This window comes from Geotrypetes seraphini, chromosome 2, assembly GCF_902459505.1.
Source record: "Geotrypetes seraphini chromosome 2, aGeoSer1.1, whole genome shotgun sequence".
NCBI lineage: Eukaryota > Metazoa > Chordata > Amphibia > Gymnophiona > Dermophiidae > Geotrypetes > Geotrypetes seraphini.
Window position 1 is genome coordinate 228,926,943 of NC_047085.1, and position 17,691 is coordinate 228,944,633.

The 17,691-nt window shown below is 41.1% G+C and overlaps 1 long non-coding RNA gene across 1 annotated transcript in view; it reads left to right on the forward strand.

The window, feature by feature from the left end:
* Positions 1-245: 245 nt before the first annotated feature.
* Positions 246-17,691, forward strand: part of LOC117355956 — a 59,405-nt gene continuing 41,959 nt past the window's right edge. Inside the window, exon 1 of the long non-coding RNA XR_004538491.1 lies at positions 246-366. This is a non-coding gene — a long non-coding RNA (uncharacterized LOC117355956). The remainder of the gene's footprint in view (positions 367-17,691) is intronic.

Here is a 17,691-nt window from a genome sequence, read left to right on the forward strand (position 1 = left end):
AGAACACATTCATATTGTGTGCCAGTCTACTTATACATCCCTCCTGGCCTGCCTGTTTCTTGGCTTCTGCACTGTTTACAGAGAAAAGCTCTTAAGCCACATTAACATGCTTCCAAACTGAACTGGCGAGAAGAGTCAGGTTTATTGCCAGCCCTCTGAGAAGCGTGCTACTACGTATAACTCAGGTGCATTCCAAGGAAACAAAAAGCAGCCCAGCTAAGAAAATAGGCAGGCAGAAAGATGAAAAGGAAGAGAACCTGGAGAGAAAGCAGTGAAAGAAATGAGAAGAGTGGTATACAGAAGAAATACATAAAAGACGCAGTGGACAGGAGGGTGAAAAGGAGAAGATCTTTTGTTTACCATCAGGTATTGGATGTTTATATTTATTTAAAACTTGTTATACTACCTATTCTGACCAGCAGGTCTAGGCTGTGTACAATCTATCCAGACAGTAGCTGAACTTTTGCCAAGAAAGAGGGTTTGTTTGCTTTTTTGGCTGCTTCTGATAAGTGACAACATAAAGCATATAAACTACAGGTATTTGAAAATCTAACATAAATTAGAAAGGCTAACAAATTTAGTAGCACAGTAATAATTGAATATCTCAATTGCCAACAAACAACAACCCTGCTCACCTTCACCTAATGCCCTGAATTTTTATTATGTAACTATTCACAGGGTTATGACCTTAATGCTAAAAACTCCCACATAAGAATATAAGAATTGCCACTGCTGAGTCAGACCAGTGGTCCATCATGCCTAGCAGTCCGCTCACGCAGCGGCCCTCTGGTCAAAGACCAGCATCCTAACTGAGACTAGTCCTACCAGCGTACGTCCTTGTTCATTATGAACTTGTCTAACTTTGTCTTGAATCCCTAGAGGGTGTTTTCCCCTATGACAGCCTCCGGAAGAGCGTTCCAGTTTTCTACCACTCTCTGGGTGAAGAAGAACTTCCTTACGTTTGTACGGATTCTATCCCCTTGTTCTCCCTACCTTGGAGAGGGTGAACAACCTGTCCTTATCTACTAAGTCTATTCTGTTCAGTACCTTGAATGTTTCAATCATGTCCCCTCTCAATCTCCTCTGTTCGAGGGAGAAGAGGTCCAGTTTCTCTAATCTTTCACTGTACGGCAACTCCTCCAGTCCCTTAACCATCTTAGTCGCTCTTCTCTAGACCCTTTCGAGTAGTACCGTGTCCTTCTTCATGTACGGCGACCAGTGCTGGATGCAGTACTCCAGGTGAGGGCGTACCATGGCCTTCTCCGATCTGTTCATGATCCCCTTCTTTATCATTCCTAGCATTCTGTGTGCCCTTTTCGCTGCCGCCGCATACTGCATGGACGGCTTCATTGACTTGTCAATCAGAACTCCCAAGTCTCATTCCTGGGAGGTCTCTCCAAGTACCGCCCCGGACATCCCACAGAGTATCCGACCATGCAATTTCATCACAGGTCACATTCACCTCCTCTTTTAGTTATAATACAAAAACTGTGGAGAAAGAAAAGCTGAAAAAAACTCCACTAAATAGTCCAGTTATCAAAAGAACTCAGTTACAATAGGTGAATGATATGAATCCAACCAAATTCCACAGCTCAGATTCCAAAATGGTGTATTATTCCAAAAACGGAAAAATGTTCAGTGCTAAACAGTTACTTATCTGGACTCCATTCCTTTATGTGCATCCATGCACTGAGTCAGACTCAACAAGGACTCCTTGTTTCACCTTTGCTGCATCAGGTTTCCTTCAAACTGAAACTACAGATCCAATATGGCCACAAACATGGCATCATGTATACAGTATATAGAATGCCTTCATTCAAATCCACCAATCAGAATGCATTAGCCAACAAAAATCCACAGACCCACTAGCTGAAGACGCCCACAATTTGCCAACCCGTGTTTAGAAAAGTGCTTCAGTCATAGACAGTGCTCTGAGCCACTGAAACTAGCAACCCAGGCATGCTCAGATTTGACGTTGTAGATTTGTCAAAATACATATGACATACTGCCTTCAGAGGATGACTTTGCCACTTCTTGCAAGGTTTTCAGGTGATCAGATGTCATGCAAGCAGCAGCAGAGGAGGGAGTAACATTGTGGTTGGTCACCTGTTCTGCCAGCCAGGCCTGCCATTGCTGAATGGGCCTGGGGAGAATTTGGAAGGGCCCAGGCCCATCTGTCAGGCAGCAATCTCTTCCCTACTTCGAGGTGATGTACTGCAGGTAATGGGTACATGTGTGTACTAGCACTTTCCTCCTCCCTCCTTTGATGCTGGCCCTTTTCCCTCATGTCAGAGGGAGGAAGGAAGGAACTGGCTGGGAATGGGGCATGGATGAGTATCAGGGTTGTTATCTCTTGAGATGGCTGTGGATTGGGGATTCAATGACTTCCCCAAAAGCTCCTAAGGGCATATCCCTTTTGCTGAATGCAATTTGTTTGGTTGAGCAGGCAGCATGCTGAAGCTACTGTATCTTCTGCCAACTGTCTGCTCAACCAATCAAATTCAGGGCCTTTGTTGGACTCAGCGAGTCCTCAGTCCTACAGCCATGCTTTTCTGCTTGATGCAGTTTGATTGATCAAACTGTATCAAGCAAAAATTAAACAAAAAATATCATCACTGTGGGATGGAGATTCACTGAATCCCCTGAAGGCCTTTATGGCATGCCACTAAAGATAAACACATAGGACAGTGTGCATAAGAAGGTGTTTCTAACATTGCAGAGTTTTGATGACAATGTAAAACCACAACGATGAAGAATGAACCAAATAAACTGTGAAAAGGTTGCATAAGGCCTGCATTTCCTGATGGTTTATTTGCTAATCCTAAGTAAATTATGATGTAAAATAAGATGTTTTCTCTACCCTGCACAGATAGATCTGTTATACCAGCTGCAACAGAAGCCTTACTGATAGCTAGGGAAGTACATTCTGGAGTAAAATTTCAAAGGCTTAAGTGGAATCTACCCACCTAATATAAGGAGTTATGTGAATAGATCACCTGAAACCACATTAGTGAATTCTCACTTGTCCAAAAGCATGCATATGGTAAGGAAGTAGCTAATACGCTCTCATATCGTGCTGTAATCCTGGCGTGAAGTAGTATAATACAAAGGTCAGAACTGAGGAGCATTTGGCAGGTATTTTCAGCCTGAGAATAGCAGGAGGTGCTGCCGAGACAAATTATGGCATATTGCTAGACTTGTGTGTCCTAGTACTAGAATACCAGGGTTGTTGCAGGGCAGGACAGAGTTTCAAGTTCAATGTTTTTCACATTTGAGGCTTGTTTTTCTACATTTATTTTATAAAATTGTTCTTCATGATATTGTTTATAATCTTTTGTAAACCGCGTTGAACTTACGGTTACGCGGTTAAGAAGCACGATGTTATGTCATGTTATGTAATCACTTTGGGTTGTCTTATATCTAGGGTTACCATATGGCTCCAGAAAAAGAAGTTTGTGCAAGAAGGGCAAATTTAAAGTCAACATATACTGGTATATCTACTGTGTAAACAAAGTCATAGAAAATGCAAAAGTTAAGATTTTTATGGGACTTTCCAATCTAATGGAATATAGTACACCCAATATCATGGTAATTGAAAATATTACTGCGATTTTCATTGACATTGCAGTACCAGGACACACAAGAATTAGCAAAATGTACAAAATATTTAGACCTGACAATAGAAATTGCAAGACTCTGGAACAAGTCATGTCATGTTATCCATATTGTTGTAGGAACTTTAGGCTGGATAAATGTATACAAAACCTTGAAATTTCAGATTTGATAGTTTTGCTTGGTTCAAGTTACATTTTATGAAGATATCTTGATATTTCCAAAGCTTCTGGTGAAGCTTGAAACCTCTAGAGCAAGGGTAGGCAATTCCGGTCCTCGAGAGCCGGAGCCAGGTCAGGTTTTCAGGATATCCACAATAAATATGCATGAGATAGATTTGCATCTCGAGGAAACAGTGCATGCAAATCCATCTCATCCATAATCATTGTGGATATCCTGAAAACCTGACCTGGCTCCGGCTCTCGAGGACCGGAATTGCCTACACCTGCTCTGGTGATACCACACAAATCTTTTTATTACATGCCATATATAATAATAATTATTATGATGATGATAATATTATTATTATTCCCATGTTAATTGAAATTGACAAAGAAAAATTGCTGGAAACATCAGAATTGAAAATAAAATATAGCAAGCAAGAAAGAACAAGGTTCAAAAACTAGAAAGACAAGCTACCGCATGGCCAATATATAAGATATCAATGAAAAATTTTCAAAAACCTATCACTGCAGACAATTGTACAAGATGCAGGCCATGTTTATTTAGACAATCTTTTTGTTGCGCATAGTTAAACCACCTTTTTGCAAACCAAGGGACCTGACACGGTCCGTGTTTCGATAAACACATCCTCTTCTAGGGTCCCTAAGCTGTACAGTATTTTTTGGGGACACTCACCTTGGAACTTTGAACTTTAACATACAGGCTCTTGCTTCTTTGTTGCGGCTTTTCCATGACCAACAAAGCTCAGGGACCCCTGAAGAGGATGTGTTGATCGAAACACGGACCGTGTCAGGTCCCTTGGTTTGCAAAAAAGGTGGTTTTACTATGCGCAACAAAAAGATTGTCTAAATAAACATAGCCTGCATCTTGTCCATTTATCTACAGTTTCTTTTTTGTTTTCCGTTGACTATGGGCTCCTTTTATCAAGCCACGCCAGCGGGGTTAACACGCGCGATGTTTCATCACGCGTTAACCCCCGCGCTGGCCTAAAAACTACCGCCTGCTCAAGGCTAGCACAGCCGGCGATGTAGCGCGCGGTATTACACACGTTAAACCGCTAGCGCGGCTTGATAAAAGGAGCCCTATGTTTCACGGCAGACCTGTTGGATTTTGTTTTCGTTCAAAAACCTATCACGACAATGCCTAAAAATTGGAGTTCTTATATGAACTGAAGGAATTATTTTAGCAACCCATGATCAAGCATTGCAAACAAATGTGAAAGTTATGACTAAAAAAATGTCAAATGATAAAGATGGATTATGTAAAGACAAAGATGAACTGTGGACTATCTAAGCAATGCCCATAGCAAAATAGCTCAAACTGACTATAAGCACCTATAAGTGACTTCATTAATCCATTGGAATCTCTGCAAAGAGGGGTTTTTTTTTTGCTGTGTACCAACAACTATTAGAATCACACCATTGAAAATGAGTAGGACAAGATCTTCTGAGACTTGGAACGCAACACTCCTGACATCTCAGTCTTAGAAAAGAAATATGTATGGTTTATAGTTCTGGCAATACCAGTGATAGCAGAATAGATGAAAAACAGCTGGAAAAAAAGAACAAAATACTGTGACTTACAATTTGAAGTAGAAAGACTTTAGAAGGAAAAAAAAATGACAATACCAATTGTGATTGGGGATTCTGCAGTGATACTAATAGGACTCCCAAACTACTTAGAAATTTTTAGCTTAAAAGGCATAATCCCCATCAATTTTGCAAACAAATTACCCTAGTCAGAACAGCATACACTTTATGACAATATCTCTATGTTTCCCAAGTTAAAAAGCAGCCAACATTGGCTCTGATATGCCATACAAGACATAATAAGAAAAGTAATAATAACAGCTGCTTCCGTGGTGGAGGGGCTTTGGTGCTTCTGTGACTCAGAGGGGTGTATGCTCAACTGTAGACTAGCTACTCATTTCAGGCAGGCTCCTGGTGACAATCCAAGCTAAAGGCCTTTTTTACTTAGCATGTCTTACCAGAGACAGGACTTTCCTGCAAACTAAGTCCATTTCTGTTGTAAAATAGTCACTTTTCCATTTGTTGAATTTCTGGCCATATAGTAATGTTAACATTAGCGTGTGGCCATTAAAAAAAAAAAATTAAAACAGGAATACTTACCCCCGAATTCTATAAAAAGCACTAAAAATTGTACACGTAAACTTGGGTTCATAATTAAGTTAGGTGCCTAGATCAGGTGCGGTTTATAGAATCTGGGTCTTAGTGCATACAGCGAGCAAAACTAGTGCAGAAAGCAATAGTGTTTCTGCTTTAGGCCATTTTTCCTGTAATGCAGTTTAATAAAAGGGCCCCTAAGATTGTGTCAACAAAGTGGTTGAATCTCTAAAAGCAACAATTTTAAAACAAGCCAACCAGCTCATCTACAGTGCAGCAGTGGGGATCGCAGAAGAACCGGGATACGAAGTACAATGGCCTGCTAAAAAAAAAAAAAAAAAGTCAGTGCATCAGCAAAGTGAAAAATTTTATTTGAAAATAAGATCAACAAGTTGCAATTACCAGTCGATGCAAGCAAACTGCAAGACTTGAAAGTAAAGATGTTGAAAACCAAGAAAATTAGGAAAAATCTGGTCAAAGATATCTCCTAGACATTAAGAACATAAACGAAGCCTTAGAAATTGAAAAATAGCATGAAATAAGGAGATCCAAGATGGCTCTGCGTTAGGATGTGCTGGAAGGAGCTCCTTGGACCTATTGCATTTGGCAAGACTAATCTCGTTACTGTGGAAGAGAAAGGAAGTAAATCAGAACAGTTTCTCCACCCCTTGGAGTGCACCACAACTTTACCAGATAATGCTGCTGGTGCTAAGGGGCTCCCAGATTCCTACCTCTAATCCTTCTTCCATTCACATCATGGTAGCAATGGAGAGCAGTGATAATTGGATTTGTCTTAACCTGACTGAAATAAGTACCTCCACCATGACCTGGAAGCAGTTCAGCCATGGGAGAGAAATACGGTTTGAGCCAGGTTCAGGTGAACAAACTACCTTCCATTGGAGGGGTTCCCACAGGCTATGTCAAGGTCCCTTTGAAATGATTTCTGAAACCTGTCTTGGTGCAGGGAGCCAACAGATTCACCATATTGTAAGTGACATTGCACAGTATAAAGGGAAGGATACTTCATATTTGGAGGTCTGTGAGATACCTCTCTGGGATGCCATACAGGGCTTGAATGATTCCTTGCTGAACTGGTCTGGAAAGTTTGTTACTGATTTGACAGTGGTTGTTGAAGCTGTGGTGGCTTACTTGGAGAAATAAGATCAGCAAGCAACCAAGATGAATGCTATAGAGCAGGGGTGTCCAACCTGCGGCCCCGTGAAGTATTTTGTGTGGCTCCAGTCGAGGGCGATGCAGTGTTTTCCTCTGCTGCCCCTGGGTGTTTACCGTCATGCCGGCTCCTTCCTCTGTCTTGCTGCAGCGTTTGCGCATTTGTGCGGCCCCAGAAACATTTTTTTCGGTCAATGCGGCCCAGGGAAGCCAAAAGGTTGGACACCCCTATAGAGAATGGTGTACAGCAAATGCAGTATGTAATTACCACATTGGTCAAAGAAAAGAACTATGAACACCATCGATTGGAATATTTGGAAAATCAAATTAGACACTGTAATTAAGGCTCCTTAATTTCCCAAATTCATCACTGATTGCCCCAAATGATATGTTATTACACAGAGAATTACCTTAAGATCATACGAATAGTCTTACTGGATCAGACCAATGGTCCATCTAGCCCTGCATTCCATCTTCACAGAGGCCAATTCAAGTTACATTTACCTGGCAAAAACCCAAATAGAAGCAGCATTCCATGTCACCGATCCAGGGCAAGCAGTGGCTTCTCTTATATCTGTCAACAGCAGTTTATGAGCTTTTTCTCCAGGAACTTCTCCAAACCTTTTTTAAAACCAGCTACACCATCCGCTCTTACCCCACATCCTCTGGCAATGCATTCCAGAGCTTAACTATTCTCAAAGTGAAAAAATATTTCCTCCTATTGATTTTAAAAATATTATTCTGTAACTTCATCAAGTGTCCCCTAGTCTTTGTAAATCTTGATGCAGTAAAAAAATGGATCCACTTAGACCCGTTCTACACCAGTAAGGATTTTGTAGACTTCAATCACGTCTCTTTTCCAATCTGAAGAGCCCTAACCTCTTTAGTCTTTCCTCATACGAGAGGAGTTCCATCCCCTTTATCATTTTGGTTGCTCTTCTTTGAACCTTTTCTGGTGATGCTATATCTTTTTTTAGATAAGGAGATCAGAGCCGAATGCAATACTCAAGGTGAGGTTGCACCATTGAGCAATATAGAGGCATTATAACATTCTTAGTCTTACCATCCCTTTTCTAATAATTCCTAGCATCTTGTTTGCTTTCTTGGTTGCTGTCACACATTGGATGGAAGATTTCAGCATATTGTCCATGACAACACCCAGATCTTTTTCTTGAGCGCTGACCCCCAAGGTGGACCCTAGCATCCGGTAACTATGATTTGGATTATTCTTCCCAATGTGCATCACCTTGCATTTGTCCACATTAAATTTCATCTGCCACTTGGATGCCCAGTCTTCCAATTTCCTAAGATCTTTCTGCAGTTCTTCACAGTCCACATGCGTTTTAACAACTTTGAGCAGTTTAGTGTCATCTGCAAATTTAATCACCTCACTCGTAGTTCCAATTTCCAGATCATTTATAAATAAGTTAAATAGCACAGGTCCCTGTACAGATCCCTGCGGCACACCACTATTTACCCTCCTCCATTGAGATAAATGGTCATTTAAACTACCCTTTGTTTTCTATCCAATAACCAATTCTTAATCATTAAACCATTGAACCATTGAACATTGCCTCCTATCCCATGACTCTTTAATTTTCTCAGAGCCTGGTCTCCTTTATTTTTGAACTAGACTGCAATACTATTTTGAAACTTTCTTTAAAGCATTTGGATTCCCAGTTTTTAGGGTCTAAAATAAGAGTATTGCCTGATTTGGCTAGGGATACACAGATGAGACGGATAACCTTTCTGGCTATGAAGGCTAGAGTACAGGCTTTATCTGCTACTTTTGTGTTAAGATTTCCTTGTAATTGTTTTATTATGTATGAAGGTAAACAATGTAAATTCTTTGACCCTAAACAGCTTGAAGAATTCTTAAAAGCTAGGGAAGAAATTAATGTCATAGTGTAATCCCATATGTTCACTGCTTGACTGGCATGGGAAGGGTATTGGAGTGTCATTTCATAATTTTTATGTTGTTCTGGTGGGATTTTTCCACCTATTTTTGGCTTGAAATTGCTTTAATATTGTGGGCAAAATATTATTATTGTTTCTTTGTATTCTAGTTATTTAATCTTGTTTCTGGAATTTCTCATTTATCTCCAATTTTGGTGATGTAAGTTTAGAAATCTAACAAAAAAAAGAAGAATCTGTGGGACAACAAGAGAGATTATAACAAAAAAGCTACATGGCTATGAGAAGTAGAATCTGAAGTGCTAACCCCCTGTGGAAGGGTTAGCAATAATATCTAGACTAGTTGAAAACAGAGCAAAGAAAGTCAGTAATATTCAGTATTATTTTTAATGTTTTACTTTTTATTTATGGGTGAGCAATTTAATTTAATGCAATTTATATACTGCTAAATCACCATGTAGGCTTCGAAGCAGTTTACAATTAAATTGAGGGCTCCTTTTACTAAGCGGTTTTAGCATGCGCAGAATTGCCACGCGCACTAAACGCTAACGCCAGCATTGAGCTGGCGTTAGTTCTAGCCGTGTAGCGTGGATTTAGCGTGCACTAAAATTCTGTGTGCTAAAAAACACTATCGCAGCTTAGTAAAAGGAACCCTGAGTTATGTTCAAATGCTTTTTTTTATTATTTCAAGTATAACAGGCAAGAACAAGAAAGAGCATCAATCAAAAGTAACAGTACAAACATGTCCCCCCTCCCCCCCCCCCCCCCCCCACCCCGGGAGTCCAAAGCCATGCCAAAAGTTGAGAGATAACCTTAAATGTTCAAAAGTCTGCTACGAGCTCGGGGTGTGAGGTCCTGCCAAAAGCATTCCCAAGTCTGACAAAATCTACGACCCGGGCCATGGTCCAAGTCACCCACCAGTCTCCGCTCCAGCGTGGCATGAATTATCATCAGGGATCTCCATTGTGCATAGGTCGGAGGATCAGACGAAAGCCAGTTAATAAGGATAGTTTTCTTCCCCAGTAAAAGCACTCTGGTGATAAAAGCTGACATTCCCCTGGGTTTAGGCGTGGCTATGTTATAAAAACCAAATAGCGCTCTCGGTTGTGGGAGCCAACGCCTTCCCCAAAGCGACGTAACATAGCGTCCCAGGTGACTCCAGAACTGTTGAATTTTGGGGCATGTCCAAAACATATGGCTCAAAGAAGCGTGAGCCTGGCTGCATTTCGGGCAGGAATGAGAAGCCGTAATTCCCATCCGGGCAGCACGTTCCGGTGGAATATAAAGTCTCAGAACAATCTTCAATTGCATTTCCCAGTGGGTTATGTTAGGAGACACCCTTTGAATGTTCTTCAAAACCCGCTGTAGCTGCTGGGCTGTTAATTTACACTGCAGGTCCTCGGCCCACGCCGTCGCCAAAATGTCCAGATTAGTGCCCGATTGACAGTCCCGGATCCCCACCACGTGAAACCGCAGTGGGATCCGCTGTTGGGCTGAGAGACTAAAGAGTTCGGAAAGTGCTTCTCTGCTGTCTTCTGTGAGAACAGACCCAGGTAAAGACTGGATATAATGTCGAATCTGGTAATAAGCAAACAGATCAGTAGGCGGTAAGTCAAAGGTGTGTTGTAGCTCCGCAAATGTGGCCAAGTTCCCCTCCTCCGAGAACAGATGAAAGAGATATTGAAGTCCTTTTTCCCTCCACCTAGGAAAGGCGGCAGTCTGCATTCCCGGCCGAAAAGCTCCATTGCCCTGTATAGGTAAATATAATGACACCCCAGCCGGCAGTTTAGCAGTTTTACAGACCCACTTCCAGGTTCGCCGAGCTGGCCCAAAGATCGGATAGTGCGACACCAAAGGACGGATCCCTGGATCCGCCACATGCAAAAAATAGCTCACATGAAACGGAGCCAATAGAGATAGCTCCAGAGGTGTAGCAGAAAAATCAGAGGTCCCTCTAAACCAGTCATTAATATGACGCATCTGACAGGCCATAGCATACCAACGTATGTTTAATAAACCATAACCCCCCCTATCCCTAGGCAGACACATCCGCAGAAATGTCATACGGGGTCGCTTACCGCCCCAGAGGAAATGTTGTAAGTTTTTCGTTAATCGTGTGTTATGGGCGTAAGATAGGAGCAGAGGCAGGACCTGAAAGCGGTACAACCATTTGGGAAAAAGCACCATATTAAAGAGAGCTACCCGGCCTGCCACCGATAAGGGGAATGTGGACCAATTCTGCAGATGTAGTGTGGTGTCACGAAGCAGTGGGGTGATATTGAGGAACCCTGAGTTAAACAAAGGCCAAAAATCTAATTAGGTACTTTGAACTTCCCTCTCTGTCCCAAACAGACTCACACTCTAACTATATTACCTAGGAAAAATATTTAATTACATATAAGAGATATATAATAAGAAGAAAAAGGGAGAAGAAAATACTTTAGGTGAGAGCTACAAAACTTAGAATCAAAGAACCCCCAAAATATCCAAAATTAACTACCCCCCCCAAAAAAAACCTAGTCATTCTCACTGCCCAAAATCAACTCCAGTTCCATGTCCCTGAACCGGCACCACAACTTGCAAAGAGGGCAAGGAGGAAGCACTTCAATAGCAAGGCCACAGCAAAGTAAATCCTTTGCTTCACAATTTTCTGCTCCCAAAAGGCAGGAAACACACATCACAGCTCCACTGGCCCACTGCAAGACCGTTTGTCCTCTGAAGAACTGCAGGATGAAAGCCGGATGAAAGCAGAGGCCCAAGGTCAGAAGATGAGCGCAAGCATCAAGGCAGCGCCACAGCAACTCCAATCTCTCCAGTCAGGATCCGACCCCAGGCCTCACCCTCGACAATGACTTAAAGACATCGCAAATCATGATGCAAGCAGGGCCCGATGCAAGCAGCAGTCTCTGCAGTACAGCCACCCAGCGAAAGGAGTCACCACAGCAAAATGGGGCAGAATTGGCGCCCAAACAAGATCATGAAAACAAGCCACTCCACCAACATCCACAATGCCGATCTCCAAAATGGAAGAAAAGGAGAGCTGCAATCCTCCAACAATCCCCACTTCACTTCAAACAGAGACAGATAGGAAGGCCGCAGCAGAAGATCAGTAATTTAAGGCCTCCAGGTTAATTGACCGTTCAACTGATAACCTGATTTAGGTTAGATAGCTGAAATATAGCCATATCAAGTAATTTTTTTAAGTATTTTTAGTTCTGTTTTATACATATATTTAAAAACAAATCCACTCTGGCTAAGGTTTTGTTTGTATTTAAGAACAATGTAAAATAAATTATTAGAGATTTGGCCAGGAAATGGTCGATGGATTTGCAGGTGCCTATCACAGCCGACATGATTCGAAGGGGACTTTGCTTGGGGAATGCCCTCCGCCTATCTTCCGTGGAGTGGGAACGCAATTATAAATTTCTCTTGCGAGCTTTCTATCCCCCCAAGAGAGCGCATATGATGGGGATTAGTGCGGAGCACGGCTGTGGTAAATGCGAACAACCTATGGCATCTTTTGGACATATGTTTTGGACTTGCCCAATGGTGTCTGCCTTTTGGTTGCAATTGGTATCTGCTGTGGCCCGGATATGGGGGTGCTCCTGGAGACTCCACCCGAGTTTCCTCATTACTCTGCAGATTCGTTTCCACCCGCCCAAGCCGGGCTGTTCGGCCTTTCTCAAGAGGACTATCCTACTGGGGAGGAAGTGTGTTCTGTTGCAGTGGCTTTCTTCTCAACCCCCGACTATTCAACAGTGGAGAGCATTAATGCTGCAGCAAATGTTGCTGGAGCGCAGAGACATTGTGGACATGTCAGCCAAGACAGGTAGACTCTTCCGTCAATGTTGGTATTCTTTTAGTTTGACCTTTACTTCCTATGCTCGTAGACAACTCTGGGATATTTGAGATGTTTCTTGTTTGTTTTTTTTATATTGGTTCTGGTTGCTGCTGCCTGGGTGGGGTGGGGGGGATGGGGGGGGATTGGGAACTGTGATGGTATGGAAGAAAACGTTTTGATTCATTGTATACTGTTTTTCCATTATTGTTCAATAAATATATTTACACATAAATTATTAGAGATTCGTCCTGGTAGAGAGTTGAATACCTTGGCAGCCAGATAGAGTGAGGATTTGTGGGGATTGATTCATGGGGATTGTTTTGGCTAATTTAGATTATACCTTAATTAGTGGGAAGTGCTGATCTAAGAGAGTATCAATACAGATGGTATGTAGACCATATATATCCCGATCAAAGTTGTATAAGATGGAAATACCAATCTGTGCAAAATGTAATAGGGAGGAATTACACTTTTTATCATGCAGTTTGTATATGTTCAGGTATCCAAAGCTTTTGTAGATCCATTATTAGATTTCTGGAAATAATTATTAAACATGGACCAGAGGATATATTACTGGAGTCAGATGTCCTCTGTGAGTGTCCAGGAAAGAGGGCTTTGTTTTTGGATATTGAAGGCTTGCATAGTGGGGAGGCAGTGTATCTTGCCAAATTGGACCCAAAAAGAGTTATTGTCATATTGGCATTGGCATAATAAGCTACATGAGCTTAAATTAATGAAGCTCGGGGATGTATAGTTTGCCTTTAAAAATTGTACTTCTTCTTAGTACTGGGCCCTATATTCAGTCTCTTGCTCCAAAAGCACAGAGCTATGTTCTAAATCAGTTGGGTGACTCTCCTATGCATACTGGATTAATGACTATTCTCGGATGCTCCTAGTCTAGTACTGTGTTCTGATGATACAAAGGTTGGTTAAGGGTAGGGGGATGGGGGGAGAGAAAGGGAAGCATTTGGGTTTTAGGGGGGGGGGCTGTAAGAGTCCAGGTTCCCTATAATGGTTCTATTGGTGTAATTCGGAAACGAGAAGTTAAAAAGGGAATTTGTTTATTACTTGGTGGTTTGTACTTTGTGATTTCAATAAAAACCATTAAAACGTAAGAGTAATATAATACATTTTTCCCTCCTTCACCCCTTCATTGCCTTGAAAAACCTCCACCCATACTACAGTGATATGAGAATGTAATGATTTATCATGCTTTAATTTTGGAAGGGAAACAATACAATTTTTTTACAGTTGGGCTTATGGCCAGTATTTTATAAACGTCTCCACATGTAAATAGCAACATTTGCATGTGTCAGAAAGCTGCTAATCACAACATGGAGATGTTTCTAAAGCAATGGACAGAAGGGCCCTGATTCTTTAAATGACACCTGTCATTGAATGCAACTGTCAACCATCCACAAGGCGCCATTTATAGAATCACACCTAGTGTCACCTAAGTGGTCATAGGCAACAGAAGGCATTAACAGTTTCAGTGCACTGCCATTTAGGCTAGAGTTTTCCTAGCAGTGCCTAAGTCAAATCACACCCAAAATCTGCCCTGAATCTGCCCCTAGTCATGCCTGCTTGCTAGTAGGCATATCAGTGTAGACGCTGACCTCAAATAGATAGACACCTATTGAGTTAGGCGCCTACTGGCTAATTAAATTTTTTAAATCATTTTTTAATGGCACATTCAATTATCAGTGCCGAATAAGACAATTAAGAAAATTAAGTTAGGTGCTTAGATTGCTAGGCATGCTGATCTAGGCCCTTACTTCAGGTGCCAGTTACAGAATCTAGGCCAAGGTGGAGAAATGACAAGGAGGCGTGGTTTGGTCATGGCTTGAGTGGGACTACACATATAATCATTCGTAAAATAAGGCAGCTACAAGTGGCAGCGATGCCACTTCCATGTTTAACTACTTCACGTGGAAGCTGCTGGGTCCATGCCATTCATTTATTCAACATGTAGACAAATGCACTTAAGATTCTGCATTGGAAGATCATAGAGTCATGATGGCAGATAAAGGCCAAATGGCCCATCCAATCTGCCCATCCGCAGCATCCACTATCTCCTCCTCTCCCTAAAAGATCCCATGTGCCTGCCCCATGCTTTCTTGAATTCACCCCTTAAACTGCTAGTTTTTTGTAGCCCAAATGCATGATCTTGCATTTCTTAGCATTAAATCTTAGCTGCCAAATTTGAGACCATTCTTTAATCTTCACTAGGCCCTTCCTCATCTTATTCAGACCATTAGGGGTGTCTATTGCAGATTTTGGATCATCTGCAAAGAGACAAATCTTACCTGACAGATCTTTTTTTTTTTTTTGAAGTACCACTGGAACTGAGCATGCCCTGACTTGGGTTCCTCCATTCCGATTTCTGCATTCTAGGTAAAATTGGGCTTTGCATGTGTGTATCAAAGCTTTTTTGTTATCAACTTTTCTTCTTTCCCACTACATAATCAAGAAAATGTCTTCCATGACGCCATTTTTAGTGACTTATGCCCTAGCTTCTGCAGCAGCACTGATATCTGTATGGTCTTTGAGGTCATCTTAAACTGTTTCTACAATACACTCACGTGTTTTCATTTTGCTTGCATACATGCACCATCACCATGAGTGACATTGTAGTCTAAAAAGTAAACTTATCAAATAAAAAGGTATGAGAGATAGCTCATAAGTAATGACACCGCAGAAATTTGTACATCCTTTTTTGCAAAGAGGCAGTCCTTGGGTTAAGAACAAGTTATGTGTTTAAGTTGGATTTGTATGTAACTCAGAACTTGTAGATTTTAAAATTCTTGCTGCTTATCTCTGCTCCCAGATGACAAAAGGGTCAACTGTCCTACAGTGTTCCCTCTAAAGTACAGCATGCACAACCACACACTGTTCTTAATGTGGCCATGCATAATTCCTAAATCTGCTGCAGTAGAAATGTAGGAGTCTATGCCACTGGAAATAATGCTCAGTGAAATCAAATGAAGTTGCAATTGCGTTTTTAAGTACGAGTCATCCTTAAAGTTGGTTGTCTGTAACTCAGGGACTGCCTGTACAATAGTGGAATAGGACGATATATAACTAAAGGAGAAACAAGCTACCCTGTTAGTTTATTTCAATACCAGAAGAGAAAAATGATTTGGGCCTATCTTCAAAGAAGTCAACTTTTCAAGATAATTGGGGGCACTAAACCCAATGGAAATCATCCTTTCCTGGACACAATTAAGGAATCGGCTCAATATCAGGGGTGTTCAAGCACCCACAGCACCCACAAAACTGGCACCTATGTCCTTATCCATCAATTGTTTTGCTGCTGTAAGTATAGTGTTGGGCCAGAAATCCCTCAACCAGCTTGGCACTATGCAGTTGAGGATGGTGCCAAGAAATTATCGAGATAGCAAGGAGGATTTTCATCTCCTATTAGAATAAGCCATACATTTAAGGGTAATTTATTAAGGTGCATTATGGTTATAACACACATTATTTGTCCTTTAACACATGTTAAAGGGGAATATCATGCATTATTTAAGACCTAGTGCACATTAATTTAATGTAACCAGTGGTTACAAATAATTAAAGTTAATTAAAAGTTATCAGGGAGAAAAAGAAAGAAAAATGTTTAAAGTTATCTGAGGGGAGATTAGCCTGTCTCTCTAGCTTTAAGAATTCAGAGCTGCACATGTCACCTGAGGAAATCAGAACAGCACAGCTCTCTCTCCAGGCGAGTTCCAAACTGCCAGAGTTCAGTTGGGTGGTTTTACTTGTGAAGAGAACTTGGTTTTAGAGTGTGTGTTGCAGAAAAGGATTTTTGTTAAGGGGAAAGTTATGAAAAGGTATTTAAGCAGTTAATTTTGATTGAGTTCAAGTTAACTAGACCTTTGGAAAGAAGTTTTTTGGGTTAAGTGCTTCTGTATAGACACTGTGTAAGGTTTGTGCTCTGAGATATTGAATCTATGTACCTTGATGGGTGATAGTATTTTTCTTAGAGGTATTATTTAAGAGTTGTGCCTCTGAGGCTGTATGTTTAAAAATAAAAACAAAAACTAGTACTAGTATAGGGAATTTCTAAGTACCTATCTTACTTTTAATTTTAATTGTTACCGTTACTGGTTACTTTACCTGGTTAATCCGACTCTGCATCTTCGCTGTAAATGTACAGTCTCTTCTCCTGTAAACCGCTCTGAACTGTTTTATGGTATTGCGGTATACAAAAATAAAGTTAATATTATTATTATATTATTATTACTGGGAAAATTAGTGATAAGCAGTGTGACAGCTGTTTTCTTTCAGATTTCAGTCTGTTTGGTTTGATTGGTTTTGTGACACTTTTCCAATGTTTCACTAGAAATATTTGAGAACTGCTGAAATTTAGCCTTTGACATTTGAATTTATTATCTTCATCTGAACTGTGAGTGGGTAAAAAAGCTTAAGGAAAATTCAGTTATCCATTTTTCCCCCTCTGGGGTAGCTAGTAAAGTAAAGAGACAAATACAAATTTCAGGGTGTCAGGGTCTTGCTTCCTTTGAGGTTTTTTTTTAGCTAGGGAGTAGGTCTTGATTTAAAACTTAAGAACATCATTTATCAAGGAGAAAAAAGAAACCTGGTACCCAACAGATCCCAACGCTGAAGATAAAGAAGAGAGAGGAACTGCAAATTGTTGGCACCTGCTGTGAAGAAACTTCTGCAGTCTTACCTGTTTCTACTGTGTCCAATCCAGCATTCCCTGGTTATCTGTACAATATGCATATGCAAGCAGTGTCTCACTTCCGGTTCACCACAAAATTGTTTCCCACGTACTCACTTTTATAGGACCCCAGGGATCCCTGAAGAAGACTTTTTGTCGAAACG